The sequence below is a fragment of the Cydia pomonella genome, chromosome 25 (genome assembly GCF_033807575.1).
Source record: "Cydia pomonella isolate Wapato2018A chromosome 25, ilCydPomo1, whole genome shotgun sequence".
NCBI lineage: Eukaryota > Metazoa > Arthropoda > Insecta > Lepidoptera > Tortricidae > Cydia > Cydia pomonella.
The window spans coordinates 8,543,708-8,557,325 of record NC_084727.1 but is presented as its reverse complement, the minus strand read 5'-3'; the positions used below and the strand labels follow the sequence as shown (position 1 = coordinate 8,557,325).

At 37.0% G+C, this 13,618-nt stretch overlaps 1 protein-coding gene across 2 annotated transcripts in view; it reads right to left on the bottom strand.

The window, feature by feature from the left end:
• LOC133531780 (protein phosphatase 1 regulatory subunit 3B-B) overlaps window positions 1-13,618 on the bottom strand; it is a 58,486-nt gene that overhangs the window by 17,651 nt on the left and 27,217 nt on the right. The window contains exon 1 of one of the 2 annotated variants that reach the window (XM_061870175.1): window positions 2,449-2,663. The exons of the other annotated variant lie outside the window; for it this stretch is intronic. The gene's annotated coding sequence lies outside the window, so the exon portion shown is untranslated. Of the gene's footprint in view, window positions 1-2,448; window positions 2,664-13,618 lie in introns of those variants that run through there. 2 annotated transcript variants of the gene reach the window in all.

Below are 13,618 nucleotides of genomic sequence, written 5' to 3'. Positions count from 1 at the left end.
ACATTTATGTTATACTTTTAAACATTATCCCCACTATTTTTGTTATACCTTCTATTGTATTTAAACGGACACTTGAAAAACAGAGGTGTTGAAAAGGTATTCGATTCTTGTTGCTATATAGGAAAATCAAATAAGATAAAAAAAGCGGTTTGAATAATTAATCCCACTAATGGCAAAAAGGAGTACCTACTTAGGGCGGCATGTATGGCAACCCTATGAGGTACAGAACATTACGGCCCAAAGAATCTGGAACTTCCTGGATTCCACGGGCATTAGTAATGAACTTCAAAGGGTCGTCACAATAGATCACTGCTTGGTCGACGTGGCACTCAAAGGCCTGCAACACTTCCAAATAATAATAATATTAATAATTAATTCCCAGCAAACTGGAGATCGTTTAAATACCTTCCTCCTAAATGCGTGTAATCTGAGTTTGCTCCTTCCCAGGTATACATAAATTTTGGGAGCCTTAGGAGATACATTTTTCCGTGGATTGCCAAACTCGTGTAGAAGGAACCCACCATCAATTTCAATGGCACTACCAGCAACGTTTATTGCATCAGACACTGGTAAAAAGGCGTTTTAGGAGTTATAACACGATCATACAAAAAAAAATCAAAATGGCGGCCGGTTTTTACAAACTTTGACTTATACTTTTCGGTTCCTAACATATCAATTTTCATCATGATTGGAACCAAGTTTCCGTCGAACGTACCGTTTTCGATGTACAAGCAAAAAATCGAAAAAGAGCAAAAAATTATGCACACCTGGGATAGAGCAAGCTCGGATTACACGCATTTAGGACCAAAAAAGGTATTAGAACGATTTCCAGCATGGTGAGAATTAATTCCTCGTTTAATTTGATTGATCTATTAGTAAACTCCCCTATATTGGATTGAAGGATAATATGGATATAGAGCGGGAACGGAGGGCCCTATCTGTGAGGGCTAACATGATCGCCCGTAAGTTCGCTAGATGTACAAAAGAAGTAAAAGTCACATTGTTTAGAGCCTTTTGTAGATCTTTATACTCATGCAGCTTATGGAGGTATTATACGCAGAGAGCCTATGGAGCCCTCCGAATACAATATAATAATGCGTTTCGGGTTTTGGTGGGGCTGCCCCGCTTCTGTAGCGCATCTGGGATATTTGTGGAGGCGCGTATGGATTGCTTTCATGCGACCATACGCAAGCGATGCTCATCCCTGGTGCGCCGGGTGCGGGACAGCCCCAACCCCATCCTGCGCTCAATTGCGGACAGGTTCGACTGTCCATACTTGAGGCGTTGCTGTGAGATGAATGTGTCTTGCAGCCCTTATTATGTTTAATTTATTAATTATATACTAACATTAGATATAAGAATTAATATTGTATTGTATACTAACAAATTATATGAGTCATATTACTTGATAAATAAATGAATTGAATTGAATTGGACGTAGCACCAATAATGAGACGCAAACCAGAAACAACGTAAGGCACGCCTGCAACTTCTAAGATATACAATTGAAAATAAATGTTATATAGTTTTTTTACTATCTAGCCAACTTAAACTTTTTAAGGTTTGTTGTTAGTCTGCCCATGCAAATATAGTCTATTTTACGTGTATTTTTTTCATTTGCCCTTGATTCAATTCTTTTATACTACGTCGGTGGCAAAAAAGAATACGGCCCAACTCCCTAACACCCCGCACCCTGGTTGAGCTCTGGCAACCTTACTCACTGGCAGGAATACAACACTATGAGTAGGGTCTAGTGTTATTTGGCTGCGGTTTTCTGTAAGGGTAAAAAGGTAATAGGTAAAAAACTAATATCAAAACTACAATTTTGAATTTGCTCCCTCTTTTGCGCCGTTGACCACGCTAGTCATGCTAGCTGCATTGCTGAGACGAGACCATTTCGGCTTCACATCTCTATTTCTACTGTTTTGTTTATCTTTGCCCTGTATTCGCTATATGTGTTATTTGTACTGATGTGTTGTCTGAATAAATGATTTCTATTCTATTCTATTTTATTCACTTATTTATTTATTTAACCTTTATTGCACAATACAAAAAAGTATAAATGGCGGACTTTAAGGCATTCTCTGCCAGTCACCCATTGGGCCAAACAGAAACTTACAATTGATGCGGAAAAGAAAATCAGTACAGAGAGATAAAAGTCACTATCTAAACATTACTATTATCACTAAACACGCATAAATACATAGTATTATAATACATACATATACCATATATACATACATATACTTATATATAATACATTCGCAATATTGTACCTATTTAAAACCGACATATTGTCTAACAACGTTGGTGTACGTCCGAAAAGTTTAGTATTTACGTAAGTAATTGGCATTTGAAGAAAAATTTGCTCTGTGCTTATCGTATTGGGATTATTCTTACTATATAAATGATATACCTTTTAGTTTCTACAAACAAATTATGTCTCACCTGCTGTAATGACTCAGCTCGCAACACAAGCGATTTGCATCGCCAGTTTCCACGACGTTTCTAACACTTGGCACTCCACGATGACATTGATTTCACACTTTTATTCAACTTTCGACCGTGAAAAATAACAAAATAATTTAGAACAGTTTCATCTTGTTTTCGTATTTTAGACGTACGTTACGTGTAGATAATCCTTTGTTTTCGAACTACCCACCTTATTTATTGCACTTTCAAGTTCGTTCCCGCTTAAATGATTGTTTTCATGTTTGATTTAAGAAAAGATTTAAAATAATCTTTTAGTCTATTTTGTAATCCATAAGACGTGTTAAATTTATATTGTTTTTTTTGCGTAATGTTGATAAAAAATTACAACACGCAAAGTTCCATTCTTCTAGGCGTTATTGTTTATTTATTTTAGATTTATTTACGTAAAAGTAGCTTCTTTTTTTTGCTATTTATACGGGCAAGACGACAATATCACGACACGTTTAAGATAATGGCGTCATACGCTTTGCGCAGTTGTTCATATGTAAAGTGTCACTATATGACTGGATGATACAGTCTGGGTACGTGTTCGAATGGATGCGTGGAGCAAATGATTTTTGAACTCGTTTTTCGCTTATCGATTTACATCCAAATTAAAAAGGTAAGTGACAGATGCGTAGTCAAGGTGACAATAATGTCATTCAACGGGATTGAGAAAGCGTGTAATTTAACCTATCAACCTATACATGTAACATGTTACAAAAATATTGGCTATCCGTTTAAGGGCATATTTGGTATCGTATTAGGAAAAAGTAGACGAAATTTTTTTTGACTTTGAATTTTTTGAATCTGACAATCAATTATTATTTGTACTTTTTCCTACTCCTCTACTGTTATCTGTCATTTATGCATTCATTAACACGAATATAAGAACATACATAAAAGATTTCAAGAAAAGTCTATATTGTCTATTCCTCATAAAAGCTCTTGTGCTTTTATACGCTATAACGTTACTGCGATTAATGGCTACCAACCTAACAAAACCAAAACGAATACAGTTTTAAACTAAGTGCATTGATGCCAACTTACAAAATATTCATTTGGTTGCATAGTAAAAATAATTACTTCATAAGTCAGAAACACGCATGTGACACCCGTAATATAGCAACACCCATAGACTACGAAGACCGCGTAGCGTTGCTTGTTAGTCTCCGTAGGCTACGGTGGCCAAAATTGAGAAAAAACTGTCCAAAAAATTAATTTAGCAAGTAGCAAGTACCAGGGCCTCATGAGTTACGAGGTGTCGCCGACCGGCCGGCCGCGGCCCGGGGCGGGCCGGGCGCGTAACAAGGTATGCTCGCGCGTCTTGGCTATATACTTTTGCTGTAATTTGTTTACCTAAATTAAGATTTATTTTTGTTGACTCGTAGGAAAAATATTGTATGCAACGTTGTATAAGTAGGTCAAAAAATTCTCGTGGCGTATTCCTTTACAATGTTCGCCTACGCCTTCGGCTCCGGCTCACATTGTAACTCACGCCACTCGCCTTTTTTGACCCTTCTTATACAACTGTTGCATAAAATACTATTATAGTTAGTTTCATAATTAGCGAATCACATTAAGCACTTACCGTGAAACCAGACAACTATAGTACAATCGCCCTCAGATATACCGAAGCGGCCGAGGTGTTCACAAATATCTGAACACGCACTCTAACGTCATCAAGACAATAGAAGTGTGTTAAGATATTTGTGAGCGCCTTCGCCGTTTCGATATATCTGATGGCGACTGTACATATAAGACCCCAAGTTTGGTCCAATAAGTGAACTCGAATAATACTTTTATTTTTAAAGTCATAGTTCTAATGCAAAATATTTAGTGCTCCTTTCCCGCACTAGTGTGGAAATAAGCATTTAACGTACTTACATATAAAAAAAATAAAGGACCATATGGACTGTAAAAAGTTGCACGATACACCGTGCGAATATGTAAATCGCAACTCGTGTCGATTTAAAACACTCCCTTTGGTCGTATTTTAATTTATCACCACTCGTTGCGAATTTCCTACTTTCCGCCATTGTATCGTACTATTTCACCACGCCCGCTGGTAAAGTTCATTGTTCAAAAACTGATGAGAAAGTTGCATTTTATCCACATGTGTGGCAAAGTTATCAAATGTGAATTTAGAGTTGTTTCCTTGTCGGCTGATATAATTGACTTTTCAACGCTTAAGATTCAACTTTACGAACCACGTGCTACGCTCGAGGTACAATTTTGGAATCTTTCGCTTGCTCTAGTATATTATCAGAGGTTAAACAACTTTACCCCCTTGTAAAACAATTATATACAAAAAGAAGAAAGAACGAAATGAAATAGATATACATAGTAGGTAGTATTTGTTTCTAAATACTAAATCACGTAATGGATACTATTACATAGTATATAGTACTAGAAGAAGCAAATTATATTACCTAGTATATTATATGTAGTAGGTACATAGGTAAGCAAGTGTATATGTATAAACCTCGCGATAATCAGATTATGACCTTTACTATTACTACTATTTCCTTGATAGATTAAATAGTCGACATGTGCAATATCGTATATCTGTTACATACATGGCATTCATTCTCATACCTAAGTCGTCCTGAGGGTCGCGAAGGTGGAATCTCGACACGATGCGAATTTTAATTCGTTTGTCGTGAGCGTTCGGACTGAAGCTATCTTCAACAAGGAGGAGTTTTGGCCGAAGGGTGTCAAGTTTCGGCGGTTTCGCGGCCGGCTCCCTGAACCTGCGGGGTTGCGTGATGCATCGCAACCATAATGTGATTTGTAGTATTTAGTTTTAAAATATATTGTTATAATATGTATGTTAGTTTCGAGATATTTATCTGTAGACCACTAGTTGCCTGAAATAAAGATTTTCATTCATTAATTAATTCAAAACAAGTTACCTGCCGATGCTTTGAGATTACTCTTTCCCTTCCCACTCTTAAGAATAATATGAAATAGTTATTTGTGCAACAAGAGAGGGAAGTTGGCTTTTCTCGCGAGTGTTGATTTTGAGTCCTAAGCGTAGCGAGGGACTCAAAAACACGAGATGTAAAATAACTTTTCTCTCGTGTGACACATACAACTTTTCACCTCAGTAGTGTGTCTCTCGTGTGACACACAACTTTTCACATATTAAAGTTTAAAAAAATTCAACATCAAGTAAATTTAACCACATTTATTTGACCACATTCATGAATGAAAAGCATCATCATTATGACGAAAGCTTGTCTCACTCCCTGGAGTAAGGAAAAGTTCGAGCTGCTGAGGTGAAAATTGTTTCATTGAAAAATTTGGGTCATTGTTGTTCTAAGAAGTGTGCAGAAAATCATACGTTTCTGCTCTAGAGCACTGTACTTTCTAAGTTCCTTTCTCTCTTCTTTTATGGCCCAGCGCTGGGCCAGCGAGATGGCCATGCGATGGTGATGACTCCTCTACACAATGGCTTAGTGATAGCCCAGCGCTAGACCAGCGAAATGGCCATGCGATGGTTGAAAGCACACACTGTATGGCTCCTCTACACGATGGCCCAGTGTAAGCCAGTCCAAGGGACGCATTTATGCGTTAGAGGGAGCAAGTGATATTGCTATCTCATTTCACCGCATAGGGTTAACATGGTCCTCTCACATAGACCAGCTTTGTGACTCACTTTCGTCTGCGTGATTCGCCCTGTCCAGACTCGCGCCAAGCCTATCTCCAAAAAACCTGAAAAAGGCCTATTACGGATACTTTCACTCCATCCTCATCCGAGGCGTTGATCTCTGGGGTCTGGCCGCAAATCGTGACTGTAGAGTCCATCAGTGATGGAACGTCACTGATTGAGAGCTGTCACTTTTTGACAGCTAGATATTGATATGCATCGAAAATGGAAACAATGTTAAACAGCTAGTGAAATCTGAATGTATGCAAAAAAAGGGATTAATAAAGACAATTGTAGTTTTAAACAATAAGTGTTTTGATTGAGAATCCGTACAGCTATTTTGGCGACAAGGATGTTGCAACGTGTCGGTGATTAAAGTGGATACGAAATCATCGCACGCATTTCGAAGACACGCGATAAAAAAAATATATTTCAAGATTATGCTGCAGGGTCCTCGGGACCGAAATTTGACCCGTATGAAGAAGCCAGCACACTTCCAGAAAGATGGCGTTTGTGGAAGAGGAATTTTCAGTATTACATTGAGAGCCAGGTCGGATTAAACGACAAACAGAAAGTAGCGAGGTTACTGCATCAAGCAGGGACAGAGGTCCAAGAAATATATGAAAGCATAAAAGACGAGCAGGTCGACGGCAGTACAGACTACGAAAAATGTATAAAAAGACTAGACTCATATTTTGAACCAGACGTAAATATTAATTATGAACGACAGAAGTTTCGTAATATTCAAAAGGAAGAAGAAGAAACAATGGAGCAATTTATAGTGAAATTAAGAAAACAAGCCACATTTTGCGATTTTCCGGAAAAAGAGGACGGAATAAAAGATCAAGTTATTGAGAAATGTAGTGATATAAACCTAAAGCTCAAGATTTTAAAGAAAGGAAAGGAGCGTCAGCTCAATAAAATCATGGAAATATCAAGACTCTATGAAATGAAAAAGATGGTTAGTAACCAAAATTTAAAGAAAGAAGAAAAAGATAAAGAACAAGATAGTGTTAACAGGATCAGCAATGTGGAGTGCTACCGGTGTGGCTGGAGAGGGCATTTTGCTAAAAGTGCGGAGTGCAATGCAGCAAATGAGATATGCAACAAATGCGGATTAAAAGGCCATTTTGCCAAGTGCTGCAAAACAAAAATAAAGAAAGATATAAAGAAAAAGAAGAAGATGGTTAAATATGTAATAGAATCATGTTCAGAGGATTCAGACGAATCAGACGATGAAAGTGATAATAAAACTGCAACAAAAAGTGTAAATTCAGTGTTTACAGTGATAAGTTCTAAGGACAATAAGTTCGAGATTGTAGTTGGCGGTCATGTAAGTTCCCCTTTTATTGTAGACTCAGGTGCGCCAATAAATATTATAGATAAACATATGTTCAAGAAGTTCCTGAAATCAGGGTTGGATTGCCAACTTTTTGATAAAACAGCTGAAAAATATTATGCATATGGCGGCCAAGAGGTCCGAAGACTAGGATTTTTTAAAACAGTATTGTACTCTCCTGACAGTAAAATTAAAGTAGATGCAGAAATTCTTGTTTTTAATGGATGCGGGCCTTCTCTGTTGAGTAAAACGACCTCAACCCAACTAGGATTGTTGAGAGTAGGACCCGAAGTAAATTGCATTAATAATATTCTAAAAGGGGATGGTGTTTTGAATCAATATCCTAATATTTTCAGGGGCATAGGGAAGCTTAAAGATTTCAAATTGTCAATTCCTATTGATCATAATGTTAAATTAGTAGCTCAAACTATTAGAAGACAACCTTTTCACATAAGGGACATAGAGAAAGACTTGATTAGAGAGTTAGTAGAAAATGACATTATAGAACCAGTAACTGGACCTACCCCCTGCGTTTCCCCTTCACACATAGTAAAGAAAAAAGAAGCAGGTCAATATAGACTTGTTATTGATATGAGAAAGGCTAATGAAGCAGTAATGAGGGAACGTGTTCCATTACCAACATTTGAAGAACTATTAGCAGATTTAAATGGATGTAAGTACTTTTCAACACTTGACCTCAAATCAGGATACCATCAGCTGGAGCTTGATGAGGACTCTAAAAAGATAACCGTCTTTAGCTGCAGTCTTGGCCTGTTTAGATACAAGCGTCTATTTTTTGGAATTAGATGTGCATCCGAAATGTTTCAAAGAGTAATTGCACATCTCTTACAGGATATAGAGGGTGTTGCCAATAGCCAAGATGATATTCGTGTAGGTGGGCGAACAAGAGAAGAACATGATGCCCGACTCCATCATGTACTTAGACGGCTTAGTGACAGTGGTTTAACTTTGAATAAAAAAAAATGCTCATTTGGTGTCACCGAAATCAACTTCTTAGGACATCACATTTCTGCTGAAGGAGTAAGACCTACTGTGACCAATCAACAAGTTGTACAGGATTTCAGAGAACCGCAAAATAAAGCAGAAGTAAGGAGCTTTTTGGGGCTTGTCAACTTCTCTGCTAGATTCATTCCCAACTTTAGCACAATTACTGGACCATTACGAGAACTTACCAAAAAGGACTCCGACTTTACTTGGAACATAGAACATGAAAATGCTTTTACAAAACTGAAAACACTTATATCATCGGCTCCTGCGCTGGGTTTTTATGACAAAGATGCAGAAACAATTTTAGTGACCGATGCTAGTCCAATAGGCATTGCTGCAGTACTAATTCAAAATCAGAGAATAGAAACTGAGAAACAACCGATTATAATAAAATATATAAGCAAAGCTCTATCTCCAACTGAACAAAGATATTCACAAACCGAAAAGGAAGCCCTCGCCATCGTATGGGCTTGTGAAAGCTTATACATGTATCTGATAGGTAAAGACTTCAAAATTTTATCAGATCATAAGCCTTTGGAGATAATTTATTCTGCAAATTCAAAGCCAAGTGCCCGTATACAGCGTTGGGTGTTAAGACTTCAACCATTTACATTCAAAGTCATATATAAGCCTGGGAAGAGCAATATTGCAGATGCACCTTCAAGACTGATTAACACCAACAGCAAGTTTCCACTACCAAGTACAGAAGATGAAGAAGATAAGCTGGTACTGGCATTAGCTGAAACTTCCATAAAAGCTGTCACTATAGAAAAGGTAAGAGAGGCCACTTTACAAGATGAAGAGTTGACACGGCTAAAAGATGCCATAGAAAGAGATGTTTGGACCAAAGAGCTGAGATCATATGAACTAATAAAGCAAGAGCTATGTACAATAGATGACGTTATTCTCAGAGGTACTAGACTAGTCATACCCAAACAATTGATACCGTCAATACTGGAAATAGGGCATGAAGGACATCTTGCTACTAATTCTATGAAAGCTAAACTGCGGTGCAAGGTATGGTGGAAAGGAATGGACAGTGATATAGAATACTGGTGTGACACATGTGAAGGCTGCCGCTTGGTAGGACGAGGGGCTGGCCCAGAACCTATAATGCCTACAGAATTACCTACTAAAGTGTGGCAACTAGTTGGAATTGACTATCTTGGGCCACTGCCCTCGGGACATTACCTTCTATGCATTGTGGATTACTACAGTAGATACTTGGAAGTGGAAATATTAAAACAACAAACAGCCGAAGTAACAATACAGACTTTAGAAAAAATTATATATCGGGAAGGAATAATGGATGAAATAATCTGTGATAATGGACCTGCTTTCATAGACCAAAGGTTCAAGGAATTCCTTGACATCAACGGGATTCGGCTAAGACATACTACCCCGTTGTGGCCCCAAGCCAACGGAGAAATTGAAAGACAGAATAAAAATATCTTGAGAAGACTGAGAATTGCACAGGGACTTAAACAAAACTGGAAAAGAGAGCTGCTCATTTATCTATCTGCTTACCGATCAGCTCCACACAGTACCACTGGACTTCCTCCTGGAAATGTATTTCGAGGAAGGAGCATAAGAACTAAATTACCAGAAATAGAACAAAATAATAGCCTTGGAGATGAAGCAATGCGTGACACGGACAGATTAAAAAAAGATCAATTCAAACAGTATGCTGACAAAAGAAGGCAAGCAAAAGAATCTGAAATTCAGCCTGGAGATAAAGTCTTGGTCAAGCAAAGAAAGGAAAACAAATTAAGTACCACATTTTCTCCAAGTGAGCACACAGTTGTATGGAAAAGTGGAAATTCTGTAGCAGCTCAATCACCGGAGGGGAAAATAGTCAGAAGGAACTCTTCCCAATTTAAACCTATAAAGAATAGAGACCTGAGCAGATTTGGCATAGACGAGACATTGTCAGAGTCTACAGAAAGAAAAATAGATAAGAAGAAAGAGGATCTACCGGATGTGACTGAGACTATACCAGATAAAAAGAATAAAGGCTTACCAGACATGACAAATGATACAGACACTTATACTACTGACTCTAATGCTAGTACTGTACCAAAGCGACAGAGACATGCACCTGTTAAATATCGAGATTTTGTCCTTAGTCTCATCTTAGAGTGTATGAACAAATAAACATTACATTTATGATCACCCGTAGGACGTGCTGATAAACTCAGCATGTATTGAAATGTAATATCTCAATGATGCCAAGGGTATTTAAACTATATGTTAATTTCTATCAATTTGTGTCATATTGCTTTTCTTGTATATGATTGAACATACTTGCTTGGTTAGTTAAAATGTTCCAATTCTTTTGGTTATTATGTTGTAACCACATCCAAAGTTATATTATGTCTTTGTATCTTAAGTGTGTTATTACTTATTTTAGAATTCTTTTGTTTTATTAAGAAAGAAAGAGATTGTAGAGTCCATCAGTGATGGAACGTCACTGATTGAGAGCTGTCACTTTTTGACAGCTAGATATTGATATGCATCGAAAATGGAAACAATGTTAAACAGCTAGTTAAATCTGAATGTATGCAAAAAAAGGGATTAATAAAGACAATTGTAGTTTTAAACAATAAGTGTTTTGATTGAGAATCCGTACAGTGACAAGGTTTTCAAAATTCAAAAACGAGCTTTGCGTGTTATCTCCAACAAACCGTTCGATCACCCCGCCAAGGAACTATTTAAGACCCATAAGATACTAACACTACCCGCCGTTTATATATTAGAAGCTTGCAAATACGTTAGAACAAACCTTAAAACATACATAAAAACCTGTACCCGCGATGTAAATAGCCGCAGATTGCCCGTACTAGTCGCTCCTATTCAACGACTCGCGAAGGTCCGAAAGTCACTCAGTGTTATTGGGCCCAAAATATACAACAAAATTCCTAATGACATTAAATTGACTGAAAGCGACTCGTTATTCGCTAAAAAACTTAAATGTTTACTACTAGACCAAGCATGTTATTCTGTCGATGATTTTATGAAGGAGATAATTTAAAAAAAAATATATTGTAATAACTATTAAGGAACCGTAAACTTTCATTGTTAATTTTTATATAGAATTATGTATAACTGTGACATGTAAAAAATTTTTTTACCAATAAAGAAACTAAACTAAACTAAAACTAAACATAGCTGCATCCCTTAGACTGGCCTACACTGGGCCATCGTGTAATGGAGCCCGTAGATGAGTACGCACCATCGCTGTCAGTATGATGGCCCATCGTGTAGAAAAGCCATTACAATAAATGCATTGTCATTTATTAGTCCTGCAAACTGTAATAATATTTTTTGAATATTTTTTCCGATTCGATGCCTTTTATATCATTACATAATTTGTTATAAACTTTATGGACATATTTTGTGGGCTTGTGCTATGTAATTTTAGTTTTGAGTTTATTGTTTGTATAAGATTATTTTTATATCTCGAATCCCGATTCGTATCGTCTAGGTTGGTCGGCAATTTTTTTAAATAAATCTGAGTACTTTCGTACAAACTTGCACATTTCCAAGATATAAATTGAAGTTAAGGTTAAGATTTTCAATTTTATGAAGTGAGGTTGGCAACTGGCAGGGAAATGTACCTATGAGTATAAACCTATCCACAGTTGACCGAAGCATTAGCGAAGACCACCGTTTCAACTCGAGCATTTTGTCTCGTATGGTCGGATATTCTCCTCTACGGGTCGCAATTCTTAACCAATTCTCGTGAAATTTTGTGACCAGATTCTATGATTAAATACAAGTTTTCCTTTCTCCAGTTTTGGTTTTTTTTTATGCTGAAAGTGGTATAAAGGACTTAAGCGCCAATAGCGTCTATGCGCTTAAGACCATTGCCATTGTGAGTTCGCTCGGCCCAATTCGAAGAATGATTAAGACAAGATTAAGATCTTGGAAAGATCTTTAATAGATCGATAACTAAACGACATGTAAAACTTGACGTTTATTTCAATTCCGCTGTGATCCCAATAAGATCTATCTACGATATTTCTAACGTCAAAGTGACACATGGTTGCCCGAATCGCGCTGCTTCTGTCAATTATACAACATACAAACGATATCGAAATAAGAACTTATCTAAACAAAAACTTATCGTTATCGTATCTCATTCTTCGAATCGGGCCGTAAGTGATAACGATTCTACGAAGTATGTATTTTTTACTTTTACTTTTCCTAAGCTTAACGCGAGATCTACAGCTCTCAGAACCACTAGTTATATTAGTTATATAATATAATTGTTCCTTGACAGAGAACTGTAATCAATACCTCAAACATGTCCCAATAATCAAAACTAGTTCACCACATAAGTCTGTCCCCGTGCTCGACACAAGCTCATAAACTACTTTCTCCACAACTGGTTTACTGGGGGCTTAGACAAGATGACAATCGTTCGCAGAGAAACGAAACTCTATTCTATCTCTATTTTGACGACCGGTCTGGCCTAGTGGGTAGTGACCCTGCCTACGAAGCCGATGGTCCCGGGTTCAAATCCTGGTAAGGGCATTTATTCGTGTGATGAGCATGGATATTTGTTCCTGAGTCATGGGTGTTTTCTATGTATTTAAGTATTTATAAATATTTATATATTATATATATTATTATTATTATTATTATTTAAACTTTATTGCACAAGTACAAGTATAACGTACAATAGGCGGACTTAATGCCTTGAGGCATTCTCTACCAGTCAACCACTGGGCCAAACAGAAATTTGCTAAGGTGGGTGCAGTGTGAAAAAAAATATTCCAAAATTAAATACTAAGTCTAATACTACTAAGCCAGTATACAAACTAATAGGTAATATATATAATACTTTTATAAACTACACAAATTATCATTATAAATACATATACAAATTAATTACATAATATACTATACAATATACATAAATATACTTCTGCATGTGTGCGGGGCAGGGGGGAAGAGGGATATATATCGTTGTCTAAGTACCCTCAACACAAGCCTTATTGAGCTTACTGTGGGACTTAGTCAATTTGTGTAATAATGTCCTATAATATTTATTTATATTTATATTTATCGCACTAATATGAAAGATTGATAGAGATACAAAAGCTTTTCGTTTCCTTTTCGGCAAACAATTGTCATGTTGGCTA